Raw genomic sequence first — 22,349 nt, 5'->3', positions numbered from 1 at the left:
GGTGTCTCCAATAGGCCTTTTAGCTAGTTGAGTATTTTCAACTTCTTCCCAACATATTGGAGAACGACATATGCGCCCTGTGACATCCCCATTTTCACGGCCAGAAAAGACGGATTTTGTTTATGCTTTATAAAAATCAGAGTACTTCTTTTAATAAAAATGTTGCGGAATTTGTTCCCAGAAAAACATGATAAATACGTTATTAAAACATTTTTGAAGAAACGTATTTTATTCATTTTAAAACGTTTGGGATGTCATCGTTAATACAGAAACATAAGCATAAACAGAACTTACATTTATTTACACTAGTGATCTACATCTCTTTAAAACTCTTAGTGTAATGTGACTTCATATCAACACCTGTGATATAAATAAACTGAGTGGGTCAGGTTGGGAAACCTGGTGAGTACACAGGGTTTTCAACCCACAATAATATAATTATTATGTTTAAACAATCAAGCAATTAAACCCCATTACCCATCCCCATTATATTCTCTATTCTTAAGAATCTACCCTAAGAATAGCTTGTTCTTCGTTCATTCGTTCCTAAGGATCATCCAAAGGAATCGGCACGAAGTCCATCGTTGCCATGGTTTACACAATGGGCACTAAGTCTGCATAGTTGCCAGGGTTTAGGCACTAAGTCTGCATAGTTGCCAGGGTTTAGGCATCAAGTCTGCATGATCACCAAGGTTTAGGCACCAAGTATGCATGGTCACCAAGGTTTAGAGTACACCGGGTGAACACATCGTTCACAACACCTACAGGTTGCGAGCCTGCTAGTGTTCCACTGGACTGTCTAGAATAGTCTGTGGTTGTCATCCATACTCTGCTGAATAACGGGGACATCGTTTGGGAAAAAGGCTTCTCACATCGTACACCTCTCACCCATACCTCATGGTCTATATCACCTCTCAACTCGTCGTCCAACTCATATTTCATCTATTATATCTACCCATGTTTTACCCTAACATTTTCGTAGATATAAAATACATATATAGTTTAAATCATTTAAAACATGTATAAAATCTTTCACCGAGCATAGACAACAAGTAAACAGACAATATGCACACATAGCAAGTAGTAAATACTTCATATCTATGTGTAAGTTGAAGGGGACAATGCACTCACCTGAAAGGTGGTGACTCAGTACTCGGACAGCGCTTCGATACTCTCAAAACAATTTTCCTTCGATAAAACCTAATACCAATACCACTAGGGTTTAGTCTAACGATAACCCCGACAAATTAATAGTCTAGCTATTATTATTATTATTATATCAGCGTTAAATAACACTCAATATAACTCATAATAATAGCCTAAATACTCATTACAAGTTCCTAATAACGTTACTATATTAAAACATAAGCTATACTAAAGATAGGGTAGGCATAACTCACTTACAGTGAGTTTTCTCGAAAACCGGGCTTCGCTGGAGCAGCGTTCCCAAGCCGAAAGGCTCTTTTCTTGGGACTCCGGGAGCCTTGGGGCTTCCTTCGGGTGCTAGGAGGTTTACCTAGGCTTTAGGGGGGGGGGGTTGGGAGGCTAGAGAGAGAAACTAGAGAGAGAAAGTGAGTTTGGGAGGTGTGAAGAAAAGGCTAGACCCGGCACCTCTATTTATAGTGAAAATATCTGATGGACTCGCCGAGTAGGGGGACCTACTCGCCGAGTTGGTGCATGTGGTGGCCTTCTGGTGGTGCAACGTGTCCAATTTTGGTGGGGCCACGTCACCCCCTATCGCATATCAGCCTTCAAACTTAGAAAAATCATAACTCTCGCATACGAGCTCCGTTTTCGACATTATTTTTTTCAACACGTAGGTAAAATCAAGATCTACAACTTTCATTTAGACTCTATTGGCTAATTCTCGACCGGTCTCAAATTTAACAGTAGGAGGCATTTAGACTGTTAAATGACCGCGAAGAATTTGTAACTCCTTCATACGGACTCCGTTTTTGTCTATCTTTTTACCGTTGAGTTCCTATTAATGAGATCTTCAACTCTCATTTAGGTCGCGTAAGCCAAAAACCCCTCGAACTAAAATTCGAGTTTCGGGCCATGCACTGCTAAGCCGAATCTTAGAAAAATCATAACTTCTTCATACGAAGTCAGATTTGGGCGTTCTTTTGATGGATTTTCTCGGTTTAACATATTCTACGATTTTCGTTTAGATCACTAAAGCTAAAAGTCCTCCATCATAAATTCCCTATTTACGTCTCCCGGTGTCATGCCGGTTTTGCCGTAAAACTTCGGCGGGTCATAACTTCTTCGTTATAACTCGGATTTCGGCGTTCTTTATATGTACGGAAACCTTGTGACATATACTTCAAATTGGTTCAAATTATTTATTCTAAATAATCTTTTGCCGAAAAGTCGTTTTCGACACTTATTGCATCTAAATTGATTAGCCCGGATCTACGGGCGTTACACGCCCGTACAAGGTCTCTAATGGAGCGGCCTTGATGCAAGTGTGATAACTATTGTTGAATGAGAACTCAACCAATGGAAAATGAGTATCCCGCGCATTCCCGAAGTCTATTACACAAACGCAGAGCATATGTTCCATAGTTTGTATTGTTCTTTTGCTCTGGCCAACCGTTTGACAGTGGTATGTTATAATCATATCGAGTTTGGTTCCTAGGGACCTTTATGGTGATTGCCAAAATCTGGAAGTGAATCTACTATCTCAATACAAGATGATAGATATTGGCACGCCGTGTAGTCTGACTATCTCTCTAAGATAGGTCCTCATAAGTTTTTCCATCTTGTCAGTTTCATTGATGGCTAAGAAGTGGGCAGACCTGGTCAAACGGTCAACCACTACCCAGATGGTGTCATAACTGCTTGATGTTTTTGTCAACTTTTGTAATGAATCCATTAGTATCTGTTCGAACTTCTATTCTGGAATCAACGGTTGTTATAGTAGACCAGATGGCTTCTGGTACTCTGCCTTGACCTTGAAGCATGTTAAACATTTACCGACATAGGTGGCAATTTATGATTTCATATTAGGTCACCAATAAAGCTTTTTGAGATCGAGATACATCTTGTCTGATCCTGGATGTATTGAATATCTCGATTTATGAGCTTAGTTTAAAACTAAATCCCTGACTTCTCGAAAACTTGGAGTCCAAATTCGGTTCATGAATATTGCGTTCTGTCTTCTCTGAGGTCGAAGTGTGTGCCCATACTGTTGGGCTTATTAATGTATTGTGCCAATTGTTCTACAATTGGTATCAGAGCAGGAGATAGTGTAACTCATAGGCTACTCTTCTGTTGACTTTAGTTAGGGTTTGGTGTTTTTATTGGATTTGTTCTTTTAGTCTTGATCTTGTCTATCAATTATCGACCTCAGATCTACATCCTGATTTTTACCCTAAGCTCGATTATTGTTTTACACATTTGATTCTTACCAGTTTTTGTGATCTCGACATAATGTAGCCCGAAGATCCCCATACTCTTTCTTTCAATCTTTATAGTAGTATTGGATCTACTACTAGGATCCCAATCCTCTTCCCACAGGATTATGAAGTTTGGGCACTACACTTCGAAGACCATATTCTCAGCATTGAAGATCATGGCACCACAATATGGCAAGCCATGACGCAGAAGACGTTCGCTCACATGGTTACCAGAAAGGTCACCAAGACTCAAGCCGAATACAACACACTTCTTTTTGAAAATACCGCCATTCCTCAAGATGAAAAAGATAAGCTATCGAGAAACATCAAGGCAATGAGAATATTAAGGTTTGTTCTTCCTCCGTACACTTTTCTTCTGGTGAGTGCATGTGAGACAACAAAGGAGGTATGAGACAGGTTAAAGGAGCTTTATTCAAACGACACTGATTTGGAACACTTTGTACAAACATTATTCTTGTCAGAGTTCGGAGCTTTTGTTCAAAAGTCTGATGAAAAACTGGATCAGGTATTCAATCATTTTAATCATCTGTTAAGCAGGATGCTTAAACAAAATCTCAGACATGAAGTAGTAGAGCAAAAAGTTATGTTTATGAATGGATTGAGGTCTAAATGGAAAGCGGTTGTGTCTACTGTGAAAGCTCATGAACAGTTCAAGAGCTACTCTTTAGCCAAGCTTGTAGGAATTCTAAGATCCCACGAAGATGAAGTAACAAAGGATGTGAAGCTAGTCTCTAGAATAGGATCGTTGGCGTTAGTTGCGAAAGGCAAGAAAACAGTTGAAGAAGATTTCTAACCCGACTTCTTTGATAGTGAAATTACGAAGGAAGAATACACTTTGTTGGTATCTAATCCCAAAAAGTTTGTTAAAAAGAATTTGGATGATTCAAGAACAGGAAAAAATAGGGAAACTACAGTTCACACAAGTCGAGAGACCTGAGCTTCAAGAACTCTCAAAAGGATGAGTAGAAGCAAGAAAAGAAGATGTTGGGTGATTCAAGATATGACTGCAATTAATGTCAGGGAAATAATCACTTTGCCAAGGGGTGTATGCTAAGAAGGATGAATGAGAAGAAAGAAACAGTGAATGATGAAGCCTACTATCTTCTGAAGATAGAAGAGCTTAGGAAAAGGAATGATGTGAACGCAAAGCCTACCTTAATAGTTCAGGAAGGTAGTGATGAAGATATACGTGTTGAAGTGTGGTCCATAGATTTTGTAGTTGATGAAGTCAGGAAACCCACACATGGTGGCTGTTTTGTAGCAAAGTCTGATTTTCAGGATTATGAAGGGAGATGTCTAATGGTTCAGAATGTTATTTCGAAACAAGGGAGCTATGCGAATGATAGCGGAAAAGCCTCTGAAAATTGTTTCGCTGCGAAGCCTGTTTCTGAATAGGTGAAAGAATGCGAGAAGGTCATTGACAAGTTACACTCTATACTCCAATCTATTAATATTCCTAATACCCATTATGTTTCTAAATTAGACAATTAGAAATACATTGTTTCTAATTTTAGCGATAGTTTAAAAAGAACCCATCTTAGTAATTCTGATTTAGTTGATCAAATCTGTAGGGTGATGAATGAGAGTGAAGAGAGAAAATTATGGATACAAAAGTTGGAATTAGAGCTTCCGAACCAAGTCTTCGTAAAAACCGGACTGAACATAAATGATACTCCAGAACTAACGTCCCTTGTTGATAATGATAATGTAAATGGTAGTGACAAATTCTTCTGGTCTAAGCCTATTGATAATGTAGACAAAACCAAAGGTCTTTCTAAATTGACCTCTTGGAAAACAAAAGGGAAATACGTTTCGGAACGACTGAATCGTGTGAATCATAGTTACGATAAAGCAGGGCCAAGTATCAGAAATGATATTTTGAGTGAGATCTCTTCAGAAACAAAACAAAACGCCTATTAGAAAAGAGAAACCTAAATCTAACATTCACAAATCTGTTGTTGAATTAATTGAACAGAAAAGACAACTGAATGCTAGATATAGGAAGAACTTAAAAGAAAGAAAGCGTTTTTGGAAAAATAAAAATTCCTGTAAAAAATTATGTTAATGCTGAAAGTGTTTCAAATCAAAATAAGAATTCTTCTAAATCTCAAAATCCAATACCATAGGTTTCAAAATCATGTGTTTCAAAACCTTTTGTAAAGCCAAAGTCTAATTGTTTTCTAATACCACAATCATCAAAACCAGTTCACACATCAAAGGATGTAAATGGAAAAATAAAGTGGTTTCGGAACCATAGATTTCTCTCGAAGAATACGAAGCAAACTTAAATAAAGAGGAAAAAGCTTTTGTAAAAAAAAAATGGCTAAGAAACACAGAGAATTTATTCAACGAAAATCTAATGTAGTTGAAATTAATCTTTGTGATGATAAAATGGAAGTTTTTAAAATACTAAAAGAGAAGAATAATGTTTTGATAAAAAGATCGTTTTGGGTTGATACGACTAAGAGTTTTCCTAAAGTTTGAGAATGGACATCTGTGTGCTGCTTGTGAGCTAGGAAAGAAAAGTAGAAAGAGTCACTCGACAATCATCAATACTAAAATAATCAAGCCACTGGAACTTTTGCACATCGATCTCTGTGGTCCATTTGCCATCGAAATCATTGGTGGTAATAAGTATATTCTGGTTATTGTTGATGACTTTTCAAGATTTACATGGGTTTTCTTTCTTAGACAGAAATCAGATGCCACTTAGAAGCTGAAGGATTTCATCAAGTGTTTGAATAATTCTTGACTGAATTCAAAAACCAAGTGTTTGAATAATTCTTGACTGAAAAAGGGTTTACTCATGACTTCTCTACTCCTTATACTCCACAACAGAACGGTGTTGTTGAAATACGAAACCACTCTCTTTGCGAAGCTGCAAGGACAATGTTATCCTTTGCGAATCTTCCACTTTACTTCTGGGTTGATGCAATCGAAACTGCTTGTTTTACTCAGAATCGATCTTTGATCAATAAAAGATTCTTAATCACACCTTATGAGATTTTGAATAATAGAAAACCTAACGTTAAGCTCTTTCATGTCTTTGGTTCCAGGTGTTTCATATTCAATTCCAAAGAGCAAAGAATAAATTTTGATGTGGAAGAAAATGAAAGAATCTTTATAGGGTACTTTCTTACTTCGAAGGCATATAGGGTTCTGAACAAGAAATCCAAAAAAATCGAGGAAACCTATTATGTCACCTTTGACGATAATTATCCGAGGAAGTATTAAAAAGCTGATTGTCTATCCGAGGAGATTTTTCTATCGACAAATCCTATGACAATTCCTCTTTCAAATCTTTATGAGGAATTTATGAACTTATTCAATGAGCCTGATAGAGCCATTTCCTCATAATCAAAGGCTAAAGAAAATCAAGAGGATGAATTGAAAAAGATAGTAGATGACGTTGCTAATAACATTGAGTTCTCTCAAGAACCTCCGATTCATAACGCTTCTGAATTCCCAACTCAGGAAGAACCTTCTGATTCTCCATTCCAGGGGGAGAGCTCCTCTTCAAGCTCTAATATTGATCATCATTTCTAGGGGTAGAATCCTATAGGAACGAAGGACCAAGTGCAAACTTCTAGGGGAGAATGAAAATAATGATTCCGATGACAATTGGAATTTGAGGAAGTTTATGCCAAAGTCGATGTAGCCTATGATCCACGCTATCCTCCTTTGACTAAATGGACTAAGGATCATCCAAAATCTCAAGTGATTGGAGAAACAAGTGTAGGAGTTCTTACAAGGGCACAATAAAAAGCAAATAAGAGAACATTATTTTCAAAAATGGAATTTTGCATGTTTAATTTGTTCATCTCCAAGATTGAGCCTAAAACTGTCAAGACTGCTCTTGATCATGTTGATTGGGTTCAAGTCATACAGGATGAACTTAATGAACTTGAGCGTAATAAAGTCTAGAGATTAGTCCCCACTCTAAAAGATGCTTCAGTCGTCAGAATGAAATAGGTGTTTCAAAACAAGTTAGATAAGGAAGGAAATGTGATTCGGAATGAAGCACGTCTAGTTGTGAAAGGATATTGCCAAGAGGAAGGTATAGACAATGAAGAGATGTTCGCACCAGTTGCAAGACTTGAATTCTTTCAGATTTTTCTTGCATATGCCGCTCACAAAAATTTTAAAGTCTTTCAAATGGATGTTAAGTGTGCATTTTTAAATGGTGAGCTCGAGGAAACGGTCTATGTGGTACAACCACCAGGTTTCATAAATGAGAAATTTCCAAATCATTGCTATATTTTGGATAAGGCGGTGTATCGTCTGAAACAAGCATCTCGTGCATGGTATGAAACTCTAACTCGATTTTTGAAACAATCTAAATTTAAACAAGGTTCGGTTGACCCAACCTTCTTTCTCAAGAAAGAAGGTGACTACTTAATGATCGTTCAGATTTATGTTGATGACATCATTTTCGGATCAACTAATCCTAAATTAACAACTGATTTCCAAAAACTGATGGAGACTAAATTCAAAATCAGCTCAATGGGTTCTATTAACTTTTTCCTTGGTTTAAACATAAGACAGAGTTCAGAGGGCATCTTTATTAATCAAGAAGCCTACACGAAGACCTTGCTTGCGAAATTCGGTATGGTGGGTGATTCAAAGGTCAAGGTTCCTATGGAGCTCGGAATGAAGCTTACACCATCCTTGGACAAGCCGGTAGCAGATATCACTCTTTATCGATAGACGATTAGTTCTTTAATGTATCTAATGTCGAGTCGTCTAGATATAATGTTTGTTGTTTGTTATTGTGCTAGGTTTCAGGAAAATCCTCGTAAGCCACATATGATTTCTGTGAAGAATATATTCCAATACCTCAAAAGGACAACCTCTCTTGAAATTTGGTATCCTTCTAACTTTGATTCTTTGTGCAAGCTTATTCCAATGTTGATCTTGGTGGATGTGGTCTTGATCGCAAATGCACTTATGGGGGATGTTAGTTTCTAGATGGAAAACTTGTTAGTTGGCAATCCAAGAAGCAAACTTGTGTCTCCTTATCTACTACAGAAGCCGAATATATTGCTGCTGCATTGTGCACTTCTCATGTTGTATGGATTCAGAATCAGCTAAAGGACTATGGGTTCAACATGAAAAGGATTCTATTATTTTGTGATTCAGAAAACGAAATCAGAATCTGCCATAATCCAGTGCAACACTTAAAGACGAAACATGTAGCGCTGCGATATCATCTTATAAAGGATCACGTTGAGGATGGAAACCTTGAAGTACACTTTGTTAGATCCTCTGATCAGTTGGCTGATATCTTCACAAAGGCCTTACTTGAAGCTACGTTCAATCTTATTTTATAAGGTCTTGGAATGATAGGAACTAAGTCAGTTTCGAAACCCCTTTCGTAATTAGAACTTACTGTTCACGTTTCGAGCTTCGGAATGGTTCGGATTTTACTGTTCATCCGGGTTTCATAATGCTTCTATATACTTTGTACATTTACTGTCTTCCAATTGATTCCGAGCTTCGGAATACTTCGGAAGTCACTGTTCATTTATATGAATTTATTTTCTTTACTATTTGTCTTTTTTATATTTCTGTTTTCTTGTATTTGTTTTCAGAAAATGTAAAATTCAGAAAAATAATTTCTTTATTTCTGATTTATCTTTTTCAGCAAAATCAAAAATCACAAAAATATTTTCTTTATTTATGTTTTATCTTTTTCAAAAATTCCAAAAATTATAAAAATATTTTTCTTTATTTGTGTGTTATTTTTAGAATACATTCATAACTTAGGTACAACTTCTTGTTACCACAATTCAGAATGATGGGGCAGGTATATAATTACGTATCTATGTCCTAGTTAAGTGTCCCTAAAAGCATGTTGTTGCATGTTATCCCAAACCTCTGAGACTCTATGTTTGAAGCCTTAATGAAATATTCATTCCAATCGTTTCTTCCCAATCAGGCTAATAGTTCACATAAGTTATTGAGCTACCTTACTCTTCTCACATTGAGTTAAGAGTTGACTGCTTTGTCACTAAATTATACAAGAGGTACACTTTTCTCTTCGGAACTAACCTCATATTTCTCCATCTGCCTCACATTCATACAATGTAACCCTTGAGACTTAGCATTTACCACCGAGGTTTATGGTTACCCAACTTTTTTGTTGATGATCTTGAAATCGTTATTACCATAATTTTGAGAGAGACCCAAAATCCGAAACACATTAATTGACGGTGAACGATCAATTGTTCTAAATCTTTTCACCAATGAATTGATGATTAAAAACTTTTTGGTTTGTACCATATCTATATGAAATCTCATTTTTTTTCTTTTTGAGTGGTCTTAATGAAATGCTCTCGACCCAAGACTTTTCTTCCCAAAAGATCCATTTTTTGTTTTTCTTGAGATTTTCAGAATTTCCAGTCACTCAAACAATATCCAAAGCTTACTTGTTCTTATGGATACAATGGTCAAACAAGTACTTCTTCCATATTTTCAAACTTATGTTAAGTTTTGAATTTGGTTGAAGCTCAAACCACCGTTATAGCCTATTTAAAAGAAGCCATTCACTATTTCTTAATAAATAGATGATCGTAATTCAACGGGAAGCCACACTAGCACTTTCGAGTTTCTCTTGACTTAGAAGGAAGAGATCGTTGCCCGTGATCCATTTGAATTTAATGTCATTTTTATTTGACATCACTAAATCCTAGAATTTTTTTTGCTTCATTTCTTTTTCTTTGTCACACTCTTGCACAAAAATCTTATGATTTTTCCAAGTCTGGTTCTAATTAATGTGGATTACTGTTTTTCCAAGAACAGGTTATGGCGAAGTAACATATTATTCAGAAACGTTGGAACTGAAAAGGTAGTATCTTGGGGATAAGGATTCGAATGTGGCACGTCTGTTTCAAATTCCTGACATCACACATGTTAGTTACACACCGCCTGGCACTTACAACTATCGTGTCTTTCATGGCTGATTTACCAGGATATGGAAACATCAAGTCGTGATTTTCTCTTACCTATCATGACGTATATAAGGGTTTCAACGGTTTATTTTCTCTTATCACTCATAAAATATTCAAACGTCTCAAGGTAAATACCCTTTTCTCTCTTCACTGTTCATCATCTTCTTCACTGCAATAACAAATGGATCATATGAGACAATGTAACACTCATAAAAATACATGAAAATTTAAACTTTTTTAATCGACCAAAAATCATTGTTGTTTACATTGTAGTTTTCAAAACGAGTTTAAACATCAGAGAAATCCCAAAATCATGAAACAAAACATGAGGATGTGCACTATCACGCCTTTGCCTTCCTGCGATCCTCTGAGGTACCTGAATCTTAATCCAAAACTGTAAGCCCAAAGCTTAGTGTGTTCCCCCAAAATACCAACACATAGCAAATAGTAAATATATAATAATAGCATGAAATGGGTCCATAGCTAACAGACCAGATTACCCCTGAGCCCAGAGCATAAGTCTGGCTTGCCCTTGGTTAGCAGTTTATGTCTGGCTTGCTCCCTGGCCTAATTAGTCCTCAGACTGAATATCACTAAGCCCTCAGTACGAGCCTGGCATGCCCTTCCCGACCCTCAGCTCGTATCTAGAATGCTCATGAGCCCTCAGTATGAGTCTGGCATGCCCTCCTTGTCCTTTAGCTCACAACTAGTATGCTCCAGGGTTTGTTGGCTGTAGCACAGAGTAGTATAACCTCAACCCAACTCACACAATATGTCGACATATAACAGATAACATCTTATACATATATACAGGCAGTATCACAAGTAGTCACAAACATTTCAAAACTAGCATGCATATCTATTACATACTCAGCATATCAACAATATCAGGTTATCAAACCAATGGGCCGACCTTGATGTCTTCGACCCGAAAGTAAATTGAGGAAAACTCACCTCACAAGTATTGAAAAATTGATAAGGTCTTACTCCGAATATCAGCTCCCGAATCAATTCCTACAACGATCATGACCAATTCCATCAAAATCCTGAAATACCCAAAATGCCATATAAATTCAAACTTGGTCAACCATGGTCAAAGTCAAGGTCAACAATTAAGGTCAACAGTCCTTGCTGACCCAACTCGTCGAGTGCACCAATAAACTCATCGAGTTCCTACAGAAATCTGAAGGTCGGAAAAATCCCAGCCAACTCGCCGAGTTGGCTTGCAAACACGCGAGATTGCCCGAGCTTAACATATTCAGTTGATTCCTCGATTCCAAGGACTCTAAGGCTCAGATATAACGCAAATGTTGTCTAAAAGGATAAAGTTTCCAACTTTATCCTTTGGGGCTACTCCAAGTGCTCAAAAACCCCTCCATAAGGATTGAAAACTCAAGGACTTGACCAATAAGCATAAAATCCTAGAGATCTGGAACACAACTTTTGCAAAAGAGATTCTAGCCTCAAAAACGTCCCAAAGGTTGGTGCTTTATAGAAATGCATTTCCAATGCAGGTATTGAACCCAAAATGGGTCAAAAAGGGAAAATATGACCTAAGCTCCATGCATGGCATAAAAACGTGGCTAAAAACTAGATCCGAGTCACTACAAGGTCATCTTGACCTAGAGATTCATCAAGTTGCAAACTTTATGAGATCCATCCATAGAAACATACAAGAATAATGAGAAAATGTGACAAAACTCAAGATCTAGGTACATAGAGGAATACAAATTAGATCTTGGACACTTACAAAGGTCCAAAAGAGTGCCAAATTGTAGATGAGAGCTTTGCTTGCTAGATCCTTGCTTCCTTCTTCCAACTTCTTCTTCTTTTGCTCCACTAGCTCACAAAATGAGAGGGAAGGTTGATTAGGGTTCACAAGGGTCGATATGGGGGTTTGGAGGCTGATAAAAGATAAGACTTAAGGACTTAAGTAGGTTATATATGGTGCAAAACCCTAAAATACAGGGTTTCCTACCCAGCCATCAACTCGTCGAGTTCTCCTCACCAACTCGCTGAGTTGGTCCATAAAAAATGTGTGACCCAAAAACCCTTCAACACACCAATTTGAGGCTATCAACTTGCCAAGTTCCAACATAAAACTTTCTTTAAAGAATAAATCTCATTCCTAGAAATCGGGATGTTACGACTCTCCCCAACTTAGACTAGGCTTCGTCCTCGAAGCCTGCTGTGGAGAAAAAATCTGGATAATGCTCCTGCATCTTAGCCTCCGGCTCATAGGTCCACTCAGAGCCCCTCTGGTGTTGCCATCATACCTTTACTAAAGGTATTTTTTTGCTACAAAAACCTTCACCTTCCTTTCCAGAATAACTACCGGTCTCTCGACATAGTTCAGGCACTCATCAACCTGAATATAACCCAATGATACTGTTGGGTATTATGTGTTGCCTCAAGGGCCAGTATTTTGTATATCCGGTTTGGGCTTGTCCAACCATGATTAGGGTTATGTAGTATTATATATAGTGCATGCATGTATGCCTTAAATACGCTAGAAGTTTGATTATCGTTTTATATTGTAACCCTAAACACCTCTACATTCGAAGTTCTTCATTGAGCTCTTCTGGGGTGTTAAAGTTTAATCATTCAACATCGTTCAAATCATTCTTGTATTCTTATTGTTTTATTTATTTCTTTTCTTCTTGAATCTATCGATCATTAAGGAATATTATTCCAACAATTGGTATTGGAGCAGGAGACTGTGATACTAATACGCATTCCTTCTGTGTGAAGAATTCATTAGGGTTTCTACTTTTATCTAATATACAAAGACCGTCTTCTACCCGTCGATGGTAACTTTAGTGTTTGATAAAACTCTAATCTTAAGTTTATAAGTTTTATTCTAGCAGATCCAAAACAGAAGATCATCATGTCGCACGAAGACTCTCAAAGCAATCCCATCAACATCTCGAATAGCATTGGATCATCCACAAGAGTTCCCATTCTTTGCACTCAAGACTATGAAGTGTGGGCGTATCACTTTGAAGATTACGTGGTCGGATCTGAAGACAATGGGTATCTCATCTGGGAAGCAATTACAGTCGGTCCGTTTGTTCATGCCGGAACAAGTAGGACAGTGAAGACTCAAAAGGAGTACAATCAGCTCTTAGTGGACGTAGAGAAGATTCTACAAGATGAAAAAGAAAAGCAACAATGCAATCTTAAAGCCTTAAGGATGATCAGATTTGCCCTACAAGCCAATACCTTCCGTTTGGCAAGTTCATGCACTACCGCAAAGGAAATATGGGACAGGCTGAAAGAATTGTATTCGACTGATGAAGATCTGGAGCACTCGATACAAACCTTGATATTCTCTGAGTTCGGTGCTTTTTCCCAAAAACCTGATGAGACTCTTCTTCATACATTTGATCGCTACAATCATCTGCTTAGCAAGATGATGAAGGATGGTATTGAAAGAAAGGAGATTGAGCAGAAAGTCATGTTTATGAATGGCTTGAGACCTGAGTGGATGGCAGTGGTCTCACTGTAAAGGCTCATGAACAATTCAAGTCCTACTCGCTGGCAAAACTGATGGGAATTTTAAAATCCCATGAAAGCACAGTTACAAAAGAAGCAAAGGTGGTGTCTGGCATGGGCTCTTTAGCCCTTATCTCAAAAGGGAAGAATGTGACGGAAGAAGAAGATGACTCAAACCTATCTGATTGTGACCTGATAGGTGAAGTATATGCAATGATGGTCTCCAATCCTAAGAAGTTGGCAAGAAGAAAATTTCCTGCCAATAAAAACCGAAACTGGCAAGGAAGTTACAGCTCCGAAAAGGTGAAAGAAGAACTGAAGAACGTCTCTCGAAAGGATGATGATAAGAAAGAAAGCAAGCTAGTAGGAGATTCTGGATACGACTGCAATTACTGTCACGAAAAGAATCACTTTGCCAAAGATTGCATGTTACGAAAGATGTCAGAGAAAAGGGATGGTGAAGATGATGAGGCTTATCATGAGCGAAAGCTGGAAGAGCTAAAGAAAAGGAAGTCAACTAACAATTCTATGAATGTCTTGATTGTGCATGAGAAGTTGGTTGATGATGAGTTTGGAGGCGTTGAAGTCTGGTCAACAGACTCTGAGGATGAAGAAGTGAGGAAGCCTACGCATGGCAGAGCATATGTAGCAAGAGAGGAAGTTAACGGTTTGGCTGGGAAGTGCTTGATGGTGACTGCAGGTGTACCAACAGAAGATGAGCATAAGGAGCCGAACTTAAAGGAGGACAAGTGTTTTGCAGCAAAGCCCATGAGTGAAAAGATTAACGACTGCGATCGGTTGTTCAAAAAGTAACAATCCATCCTCGAATCTCTTAAAGTTCCCGTCAAAAATTATGAAGAAGAATTAAACGAACTTAAATTTAAATTCGCTAATCTCAGTAGTAGTCGCATTCAAACTCGCTTAACAAACTCTAACCTAACTGACCAACTCAGCAGGGAGTCATCGAAGAGTGAGGAGAGACGCATGTGGATTGAGCTGAAGGAGATGGAGTTAATTACGGCTAGGGATGAGATTATCTATTTTCAGAGAGAAAATTTGAAGTTTTTAAAACAAAGAAACATTTTTTGCTTAGTTGCTAAACGCTTATATACAAATATTACTCAATTGCATTCAGATTGTGAAATAGGGAAAAAGATTTATAAGATGATCTTTCCCTTCCTTATGAGGTCATTGCTGAATGTGAATCCATAATGTCCTCAGAAGAAGCTTCTGTCACTTATAAAATCGGTCTGGACAAAATTGAGTCTTTCATTGACTCAAAAGAACACAAATGCATGCTTAAAAGGCTCTTAGATGAAAACGATAAGCTGAAAATTAAGACATAGACCCTACAATCATTTGACTCTTCAAACTCAAAATTAATGACCGATCATGAAATGAATGTAGAAAATACGCCTGAATTTGATGAGGAGAGTGAGATGAGTGAAATTTGGTGGAAGACGAAGTTGATTGCTCTGAGTTCATGAAAAGCGAAAACGAGAAACCCCTAATATCCGAAAATTTTGTTGAATTTGCACGTTTGTCAAGGGATAAGTCAAAGAAACTCAAAGAGAAAGCAGTGGTTTACCAGAAGGTTCAAATTGTGCCAAATCAGGTTTACGCTGTCATAGGGGTCACTGGAAAACAAACAGCTGAACTAAAAATCCTGGTTGACAAAGACAATGCTGAAGGGTGTGACAACTATTTTTGGTCTGCTCCTATCGATAATGCAGACGAGACAGTGGGTCTGTCAGAGCAAACCTCATGGAGGGTAAAGGGAAGATATCTTGCCGAACCAATCAACAAACCCTCAAGCTTTGACAAACCAAGAACAAGTGGAACCAAAGAGATACTGGGAGAACCAAGAAAGAAACCGGAAGAATCAAAAAAGACTTCGAATATTTCTTCCAATTCAACCGAAGCTCAAAAGAAGAAGCAAAAATCAAGCTACAACATTCATAAATCTCAGAAGGCGTTGGCTGAACAGATACGCCAAAGAAATCAGAGGTACATGAAGAATCTGAATGAGTGAAAAAGGTTTTGGCAATCTCAAAATTCTAACTATGTTCCCTCAAAGAAAGAAGCAAATGTTGTAGAAAATGACAAACCAGAGATCAAAAGAAAGAAAATTTTTAGTCCCAGTTCTTACTATTCCAGATCTCAAAACCAAACATCCAGTCTCTGTTCCGACACCAAAGGACATAACCAAACATCCGGTTTCGGTTTCAATAACAGAGTTCAGAACCGTACTTCATGGTTCGGTCCCAACACCGAAACTGAGAACCAAAGGTCAAGTATTGGTTCTTCCCAACAGATACCTAACTCAATAAAGGATGTTAAAGGGAAAGGAAAACTTGATTCTAAAGCAGATGCTAATCATAAAAATAAGGAAGCTAACCCTAGGGATCCTAGGAGGACTCCAACTGTCACCACACCATGTAGTACATTGAAATTTAAACAAGACAAAAAATAAAATAAAAGTGTACACCATCAAAAGAAAAGACGAAACCACACTCATAAAAAGAACCTATCTTGTCGATATATCTGTTGCTGTTCCTTTTTCTGTGAAAAACTCACATGGGCCCAAGAGACTTTGGGTTCCTAAATCTACTTAACTTTGCAGGTTATAAGTGACGAGCAATTCGACGACGAATGGTATATAGATAGTGGATGCTTACGTCACATGACATGGAGAAAGGAAGAGCTGAGGGAGTTTCGGTCCCTCAAGGATGGTGGATGCGTGAAGTATGACAACAACTCTTATGGAACAATCAAAGGATATGGAATGATAACCAACGGAGAGTTCACAATTTGAAAAGTGGCATATATGGAAGGATTACAGCATAATCTCATTAGTGTATCTCAATTGCTTGCGGGTACGGGGCTGAAAGTCTCATTCGATGATGAAGGATCAGAAATTGTCGAAAATCAATCCAAAAGAGTCTTGTTGAAATCTGAACGAAAAGGAGAGATGTACCCCCTAAACCTCAGTCCAATTAAAGGAAAACCAGCTATATGCCTGATGTCTAAGACAAATTCTGATGAAAGCTGGCTATGGCACCGACGTCTCTCGCACCTAAACTTTAAAGATATTAATAAGTTGGTGCTTGGTGATCGTGTTCGAGGACTTCTGGTTCTGAAGTTTGATAAGGAACACCTATGTGCAGCATGTGAGATGGGTAAATAGAGCAGAAAGAGCCATCCATCACATATCAATACCAAGATCGTTGAAGCACTTGAACTTCTACATATTGACTGAGCAGAAAAAGCATCGGTGGTAGTAAGTTCATTCTTGTTATAGTAGATGATTTTACACGTTTCTCCTGGGTATTCTTTCTTAAACAAAAATCAGAAGCGACTCCCAAGTTAAAGATGTTCCTCAAGCAAGTTGAACTGTAGCTACGAAAAGTGGTAAGGAACATCAGAAGCGACAATGGGCTTGAATTCAAGAATAAAGAGTTTGAAGACTTTCTGGCCGACAAGGGAGTATCTCATAACTTCTCTGCTCCGTATACTCCACAACAGATTGAAATTGTTGAAAAATGGAACCGTTCCTTATGTGAAGCAGCTAGAACCATGTTGAGCTTTGCTTCTATCCCATTATACTTTTAGGCTGATGCTATTGCTACTGCCTGTTATACTCAAAATAGATCCTTACTTAACAAGCGATTCTCAATTACTCCGTATGAGATTCTAACCAACCGAAAACCTAATGTCAAGTTCTTCATGTCTTCGATTCCAGGTGCTTCATTTTTATCTCTAAAGAGAACTGAAACAAGTTCGATGTTGAAGCGGATGAGGGAATATTTCTAGGCTATTTACTCACTTCAAAGGCTTATAGGGTTTTGAATAAACACTCAAAATGTATTGAGGAAACCTATTACGTAACGTTTGATGACTGCTACATAAAGAAAGCTCGTGCAAAAGAAAGTGTCATGGGTGAAATATTTCCTGAATCAAGACAGGTATCGGTTCCTATTTCAAGTTTGTTTGAAGAATATATGAGGTTATTTGATGAACCAAAAAAAAGCTATACACTCAGAGACGAATGCAGCAGACAACAAAATTGACCATCTGAAAAGAATCATCGAAGATGCTGCGAAAGACATGGCAAAGGATCCTTCAAACCAAGCTGATGATCAACCCTCAAATGAACCTCCAAATACCAGCACAGTATTTGAAGGGGAGGGCTCATCTATGACTCATACAACCAAACAAGAGAATCTAATTTTGACCGAGCAAGAGAATCCATCTCCAACCGAGGGGGAGGGTCCTAAACCAGACAAGGAACACACTTCACCATTTGAGGGGGAGACTGCAAATACAAATGATGAAGACGATCAATTAGAATTTGAAGAAGAGATTAATGTAGAGTTGGATCCAGTTTATGACCCGAACTACGCTTCTCTCACAAAATGGACTAAGGATCATCCTAAAACACAGATAATTGGTGAATCATCTAAACGGGTTCTCACACGGTCTTAGTTGAAAGCGAAGCAAACTACATTATTCTCTCAAGTTGAATTCTGCATGTTAATTCGTTTGTCTCTAAAATCGAACCAAAGACAGTCAACACTGCACTTGATCATGCTGATTGGGTACAGGCAATGCAAGATGAACTTCATGAGTTTGAACGCAATTGAGTTTGGAGACTAATACCCACACCAAAGGATGCTTCTATGGTTGGATTGAAGTGGGTCTTCAGGAATAAGATGGATAAATAAGGCAATGTTATTAGGAATAAGGCCTGACTGGTGGTAAAGGGATATTGCCAAGAAGAAGGAATAGACTATGAGGAGACCTTCTCTCCTGTAGCTAGATTGGAATCGGTTTGAATCTTTCTCGCATTTGTTGCTCATAAAAACTTCGAAGTTTTTCAAATGGATGTGAAATGTGCCTTCCTGAATGGAGAACTAGAAGAAACAGTGTATGTTGAGCAACCACCTGGGTTCGTGAATGAGAAATTCCCTGATCATTGCTATGTGTTAGATAAAGCTGTGTATGGAATGAAACAAGCACCAAGGGCCTGGTATGAAAAAGTAAGTCACTTTCTAAAAATGCTAAATTCAAGCAAGGTTCAGTTTACCCAACCTTCTTTCGCAAGTAAGAAGGCAAACATCTAATGATAGTTCAAATTTATGTCGATGATATCATCTTCAGCTCCACGAATCCCAGCTTAACAGCTGAATTCAGGAAACTGATGGAGACTAAATTTGAAATGAGCACAATGGGTCCAATTAACTTTTTTCTTTGGTAGAATATAAGACAGGGACCAGAAGGTATTTTTATTAACCAGGAGGCTTACACGAAGAATTTATTGGCAAAATTTGGTATGACGGGAGACTCGAAGGTGAAGGTTCCTATGGCGTTTGACACCAAGTTGACACCATCTCTGGAAAATCCTACCGTAGATATGACTCTCTATCGTCAAATGATAGGATCTCTCATGTATCTAATTGCTAGTAGACCGGTCATTAAGTTTTTTGTCTGTTATTGTGCCAAGTTTCAAGCTAATCCTAGAGAACCTCACATGGCGGCAGTGAAGAATATTTTTCGATATTTGAAACGAATCTTGTCGCTCGGTCTCTGGTATCCAGCAAAATCCAGATTCTTTGTTCAAGCCTTTTCTGATGCTGATCTGGGTGGATATGGTCTAGATAGAAAGAGCACAACTGGAGGATGCCAATTCCTTGATGGCAAATTGGTTAGCTGGCAGTCCAAGAAGCAAACCTGTGTGTCTCTCTCAACAGCCGAAGCAGAATACATAGCTGCCGCTTTGTGTACTTTACAAGTAGTTTGGATACAAAGTCAACTTTGAGACTATAGACTGAGTATGAAGAAGATTCCTCTTTATTGTGACTCTGAAAGCGCAATAAGAATTTGTCACAATCCGGTGCAGCACTCAAAGACAAAGCATATTGCACTCAGGTACCACTTCATCAAGGACCATGTTGAAGATGGCAACGTGGAAGTCCATTTCATACGGTCCTCAGATCAACTTGCAGATATTTTCACTAAAGCGTTACCAGAAGCAAGCTTCAATAAAATTTTGCAAGGTTTGAGAATGATGGAAGTAGAGTCAGTACCGAATCCTCAATCATCTCTCTGAAAAATTAGGCAAACGAAATTAACTGATCGCTCGGTCTGTTTCAGGTCCTTAATTTTAGGGAACCGAAATGAACCAAACGCTTTGCTTATTGCGGCTCCATAATTTTTTGGACCGAAATGAACCGATCGCTCGGTCTATTTCGGCTCCGAAATTTTAGGGAACCGAAATGAACCGAACGCTCTGCTTATTTCGGATGCTTAATTTTTGGGAACTGAAATGAAATGATCGCTCGGTTTATTTAGCTTCTATTATTTAAAGGTGTAGGTTCGGCTGTATCTTTTTACATTTTTTTTGTCATCCGTTATTATTATTTTTCTTTATTTCTAAGATGTTTTAAAGTTTTTTTTTATTATTTTCCTTATTTATCAAAAAATATAAAATTTCCAAAAGATTTTGTTTTATTATTTATTTATTTATTTTTGTTGTTTTTTTTGTGTGTGTCGTGTGTTTCTCTCTTCTTCCTTACTAGGTATCAAGTGCCAAGACATCTTATGAACTCGTGGAGGGGCAGGTATGTCAATTTTAACTATGAACTAGCTAGGTGTCCCTAGAAGCATGCTACTGCATGTAGACTAAAGCCTCTTAAAACTTTGAGTGAGGCCTTAATGATTCGATTTATACCTATCGTTTCTTCCCAATTAGGCTGTTCTATTCACTCAAGTCCTGAGCTACCCCTCTCTTCTCAAATGAGTCAACAATTTTCTGCTATGTCACTCTTTAAAAGCAGGGGTACATTTAGCTCTTTAACCACCTCATCTATATTCTCCATCTACTTTCGGTTCATCAATGTAACCCTTGAGACTCTCAGAATTTACCACTGAGGTTTATGGTTACACAAAATCTGTGTCTATGATCTTAGATGCATAAACCACGTGCTAAGTGAGACCCAAAATCCAACACCAATATTGAATTGACGGTGAATTTTAATATTCAAGCTTTAACTTGTTACCTAAAGAAATCTCTTTTATTTTTCTTACGTGATCTTTATGAAATTGTCTAACACCAAGACATTTCTTCCCAAAAGATCCAGTTTAGTTTTTGTTTTTGAGACTTTCATTCTGAATTCTGTTACTTCCAACCAATCCAACCTACTTGTTCAACAGACCACATCGGTCTCACAAGTACTTCTTGCAACGTTCGGTCTTATGTTAAGCATCGAGGTTCAGTTGAAGCTTAGCCACACTCTAAAGCCTATGATTAAAAAGAAGCCTTTCAATGTTTCTTAACAAACATTTGATCGTATTCACACGGGAAACCACACAAGCACTTCAAGTCTCTCTTGACTTTGAAGGAAGAGATTCGTGCCCGGGATCCTCAGCTTTATGTCTTATTTGACATCACTAACATCCCATACACTTGTTTGCTTTATTTCTTATCTGTTGGCACACTAATGCACGGAAATCTTTCTGATTTTCCAAAACTCTGGTTCGTGACCATTGTGAGTGGTTTTACTTTCGACTCTAGAAATTAAACTGTCTTATGGAAGTGATAAGGGATTTTGTATCCTGAATGAGTACTGGATTGAAGAAGTTGAATGGATGCGACGTTCCAACGTGTCTGTGGATAAGTTCAAAATTGGGCGCGTGAAGTTGAAACGGCTCCTAAACCTTCGCCGTATGCTATGTATCTGGGGAAAACCAAGCTGTCAAATCCCGCTTTTACAGGCGCCTTTTCAGAGATCGTTTCATCATTATAGGAGATTCTTTCTCTCTCATGGGGATCATATATAAAGGAGTTCTCGCTCTACTATACCATTTATCACACTCCACTTTTCTTAAACACACCGGCGCTTTATAACAACTGTTCATCTTCTTCATAAAGCTCAACAATGGTGGATTCTTCATCTCTTCAGGATCAAACTGCATCGTCCTCCCTGCTCTCGATCAAGCCCAACCAGAATATGATCATTTAGATGTCTCCATTCTTGTATGATCACTACATGCTTCAAGTAGTAGAATCTCTCAAGTATTCCCCTCTCGTAATCGCTCTAACTCAAGTGGAATCAGTTCCCATGTCACTCCTGTATCAAGTATACTCCACAGTAACTTACGACAAAATCAAAGAGCACATCTACTTTCAGATGCATTTTTACAAAGCTTCGATTTCAAAAGGACGATTTTGCTCTCTTCTAGGGCTTCCAGTCGACGCCTCTGTCATCTCACCAGACTTCATCACCACAGCTCAATTGTTCCTAATGTTCTACGAGATGGGATACACAGAGATCCTTGCCACCGTCACCAAGTTCAAGAAGTCTTGCCTACCTCCACAATGGAATGGGTTGCTCACCCTTCTTCACAAGGGATTGGCTGAACGTGTTGGTGGCTCTAATGGATCAAACAAATGCTTCATGACAATCATGTACGGTATCTACAA

The sequence above is a fragment of the Lactuca sativa genome, chromosome 1 (assembly GCF_002870075.4).
Source record: "Lactuca sativa cultivar Salinas chromosome 1, Lsat_Salinas_v11, whole genome shotgun sequence".
NCBI lineage: Eukaryota > Viridiplantae > Streptophyta > Magnoliopsida > Asterales > Asteraceae > Lactuca > Lactuca sativa.
The sequence above is the reverse complement of the archived record's forward strand: the minus strand, read 5'-3'. Positions refer to the sequence as shown.